Genomic DNA, 4,800 nt, shown 5'->3' on the forward strand with positions numbered 1-4,800 from the left:
GTCTTGTGTATTTTGTGCCAGTGTAGGAATTTTTCTGCAGATGTTGTGCGGTGTTGGAGCGAATTTGCAAGTTTTCTGGTTGGTATTTCAGCCATGTAGTCACTAAGGGTTTTTAACTTGGCACATGAATAAGTAGATCTTTATTTTTTTTTTTTTTTAAATGTGTCAAACTACATTAACAAGAATAAATGAGGCTAATGCGTTTTTTGGTCTTCATTTGCAGCAGTGATGCTGAAGCACATGGCAATTTATAGCATGATATATACTTTTTATTTTATGTTTGCCTAATAATTTGGGAAGAAATAGATATTTTTAAAATTAATTTTCATGCTAAACAGTACTTCCAGCTAGATTTTCAGTCCTTTTTTTTTTTTTTTTTTTAAATTAAAGTGTATATAAAGCAACTCAGAGATGCAGCTAGCTGGCTTCATTATAGACTTTATCATACCCAGTCTTTTTTGGGCTGGGTAGGAAATCATGGTGCTAGGTTTAAACTGACTGCTATCATTCCATGGCACAGATGTGATACTACTTTCTGAATCAGATGAAAACTCACTTATATCAGGTTAGTGTAGTGCAAATGCACAAAGACTGATTTTAGTACCTGTAGCTTGCATCTCATCTGCCATTAACAAACATGAATGTCAGTATGTATTTTCTTGTTCAATGTTATTACTTTTAATTAATTTTTATTTTTGCATTTATTTATTTATTTTTAAAGGCATATAGGTATGAATCCCCACAGATCCCTTGGTGTATTCATGACTGTTTAAAGTGTGTATTATCCCCGCATAGAAAGATCAGTTTCTTTACTGACAGGATTACTACCATCATCCACTGACATATAAACATTTAACAACAGTATGATTACAGCCTGTTATTGTTACGGGAGAATGTGAAAGATTAGTTATAGTCTGTTTTGAACACTCGGTTGGTTGCAGTCTTCTAGCTGCCCTAATATGCTCAGCTTAAGTCTACATCGGTGACCCAATTCCCCAGACGACCTCTGACAAAATGATATGCCTGGATAAATCAGCATGCATTATACATGCATCTCCACCCCGGACGGGAGGCCTATTCCACACCTTACCCTGTTTAGTTTTTAGTCAAACTTGAAACCAGCTTAGCAAGCTGACTTCAGAAGTGCCAGATAAGTATTTGTCAACAGAACAGCTGGCGCACAATGCCCTCTTGTAGCTTTATGCCACAGCATATGCCAGCCGCTCGTAGCGTGTGGTAATTTAGCCGGGGCTGGTTCTACGGGAACAGATGGGCTCAAGTATTGTTATTCTCTCTCCAGCTCAGGGCCCCTGGGGGGAATCACTAAATAAAATCAAAGCAGATGGACCTCTCTGGGCTAGGCTGTGTTTATGATAAACAGTCAGTAGAACCAGTGTCCATCTAACACCTTAACCCCACCCTCCACACAAACTAACAGCAAACAGGATTACAGTAGTTTAACCTCACCTGCTTTGGTCTTAAACTTTTGATTCACCGAAAAACAGCAGTCAAACCCAAACAAATAGAAGGGTTAGGAAAGAGCTAAATTAGGACTTACCCCATCCTGTGGAGAGTTTCAACAATTTACATAAACCACAAGTCATTCTTTACTCACTTGACCTTAAACTTTAAAATTCTCTCAAAACAGAAACTCTTATTTTGGTGCTGGATTAGAAATGTCTCACTAGCCTGTTCTTTCTCACTGACAGAGGACTGTTTTGTTCTTTTATAACCTTGCCAAGATTTCATTGCTGTGGTTCTCACATCCACGCCATGGACACAGGCCTTGGTGGCAGCATGGGCATGTTAAACACCATCTCATAAGGTAATCTGGTGTCCCCTGTTGTTATATGGTGCACAGAAATGCAGAAGAGTTCTCACTTAGCATTGAAGTTCAAATCTACTTTCATTCCCATGGGAAAAAACAGCTATAAACAAAGGAATCCTATCAGTGCAGAAGGAAGGTAAATGTTTGCGGCCATTCAGACAACAGGAAAGCAGTGATTTCCGGCACTAAAGATGAAAAAGAGTGGAGCATGAATGGTTTTAAGACAATCAGTCCTAACTCAATATACCACTTCAGTGTTGTTTTAACTCCATCACGGTAACCGGTTTTATTTAGTGTCTTCAAAGGTCAGTTTCTGATGAAGTCAAAGTAGTGTAATCAACCTAAATGTTTATTGCCAGAAGTATTAACTCAGCAGTTACTCAGTCCCTTTAAGTTATCTTAAAATCTTTTCTTTAGTTTTTTTCCCCCCAAACTTTTCTTCAGGCGTCCAAAGACAGTTATTTTTCACCATTACCCAGATTGTTTTTTTCTTTTCCGTGGACACGTGCCTCTCTAAAATTACACTCAGACATTTAGTAGATCTATCAAGTCAATTCATCAGCTGAGAGATGCAAGTCCCTCTGGCTTGATTGTTGTCAGGACACAAAATTAGCATTTCTGTCTTTTTTTTTTTTTTAAAGCATCGATTGCAGCCTTCCATGTTTCATCAAACAACATTCTTTAAAAAAAACACCACCATTTCTTTAAAATGCCACTTGTGGTATAAAGAAATGTGGAATTAACATTTTCATTAATCACTTTTTGAATCAGCAACGGCATTCTTACATACAGCACATTGGCCACGATAGTTGTCTTTTGTAAAAAGATAAAACTACACTTATAGCCAAATACTCCATTTCACCTTTTGATGTCTTTCCAGCAAAACATGTATCATTGCTTCTTCTAAACTGCTGTTGTGTTCTGTATTGTAATCTTAACATTTATTCTCATCTAAGTAACACGTAAGTTGTTCTCTCTCATTTTCAGAAAGGACCTGGTCGCTTGGATGAAGAATTAATTGCCTCTAAAGCAACAGCTACCAGATGTTGTTGGTCCTAAGAGCCAGGTGTGGATGAATTGCATATGCAGAATGTGTGTAAAATATTTAAAGTCGTATCTTTCACTTAAGATGTGAAGTGTTTTTATTGCCCATCACTGCTTTGAGTATGGCGAGAGGAAAGGCCGGCGGCCCCCTTGGGCCCACCACACTATAGCGGAGCACGTGTGGTGTTAAGAATACGGCTGGTGAAGCTGAGACTGAGACTTGGCATGGCTTTGTGTTTGGTGGAGTTGGTGCATAGAAGGGTGTGTAGGTGGAGGTTGTGGGGGTGGGGATCCTTCCACCTGTTCACCCTGTAATTCGCTCCTGGCTGCCACCTTTAACACTGCATTATTTACAGGTGCTCTCTTGATGGAGACACAAGCTGCTGCCTGCTTTAAATATGGATATGTGTGTGTGTGTGTGTGTGTGTATGTGCAAACAATGAATGCGTGCACACTATATGTGTACGCCTGCTTGCAAAAGAGTGAAATGAATTCATTTCACTAGTAGATTTACTTGTAATGCTAATATAATATAATACATGACAACATGTCAAGTGCAAGTATGAAAAAATGAGACACTAAGTACTGGACAACAGTCACAGTAATAACACCTGGTGATGGCAGTGGAGCATTTTGCAGTAACCTTTATTTTTGGAGAAAACAAACAATCCTTAATAATGCTCAATTTTTTGTGATATTCTTATCAATAAAAAAGACAAACTTTAAAATGGGATTAGTCTATTATAATGCTAAAAACACTGTTTTTGACTCATGCAAAGTTGAAGATGCACGGTTTTCAGAGAGCACACGCGTGCATGCTCTTTCCCCATCGTCTCTGCAGGTTGCACATTGTGGAAATTGAAACCTGTGACCTTTTTGCTATCAGCTCTGCCTACTGTTTGCTGTTCTTAATGTTAACCTTGACCCACGTGATAGCATTTAGTTACTGGCCATGATTTCATATGAATTAACCCTTAATTATATAAGCGCAGTGCATATGGAGACTGACACCAGACACACACAAGGCATACTGCTTCATTGTGAACTACGTGTTGTCATCCACTTTGTGTAAAAATGTGAATATTAAGTTTTTTTTTATGTCACAATCCACATTATGGTTTGTGTCAGTAAACCACATCCTGCTTCCTTTTGTACTCTTATTAACCCTTTCCTCTCACAACCATAGCAACAATTAGGTAAAACTAGAAAGTGCATTTTCTGAAGAAACTGCAGTGTGAATGCTTGAATCTGAATGTATGAACTGAAATGAATTAATTGCTGAATTTTAAGTTATAAATTTTGAATAAGATGAAAAATACAGAAATTTTCACCTGAAAACCAAAAGAACTTGGAAAATAGCTGAAAATGTTTTAAATGTAAATTAGAAAAACCTAAGTAATGAGAAAAGAAAATTTAGAGTCAGAAAACATCTGAATGAATACCGAATTCTCAGTTTTCATGCCTGTGGACTTTATTATATTGACGTGGTGACAGTGGAAAGACAGCCTGTACTTCTGATTTTCAAACAAACTTTCTGAGCCATTTTAACATTAGAGTCTATGGAAGAGTTGGAAGGAGGAGGCTGTGCATTGGTGACATTTATGAAAGAACCATAACACCTATTACAATAATAAACACATTAGATGAAAGAGGACAGCGATGGCTACGTTTTGAGGGTAAAATCAGACCTGTAGAGCAAACGCTGCGGACACAGTTTTAAGAAAATATTTTAAGATAAATTCCCCCCCTCCTCTCACTCTAGCAGTTGAGCTGTCTCACTCTAGCGGCAACATTCCGTCCCATACACACCCATTATAAACTCTGAAACGGCTGAAAAAAAAGGATGAAACTTAAACTGGAACTGAAGAAAAAGTATAAAAGATATTGAAAAGATAAATACAAGCTGAAAAGTTCAATGTCTTGACTTC

Source organism: Simochromis diagramma, unplaced genomic scaffold (assembly GCF_900408965.1).
Source record: "Simochromis diagramma unplaced genomic scaffold, fSimDia1.1 OVJJ01000603.1, whole genome shotgun sequence".
Lineage (NCBI taxonomy): Eukaryota > Metazoa > Chordata > Actinopteri > Cichliformes > Cichlidae > Simochromis > Simochromis diagramma.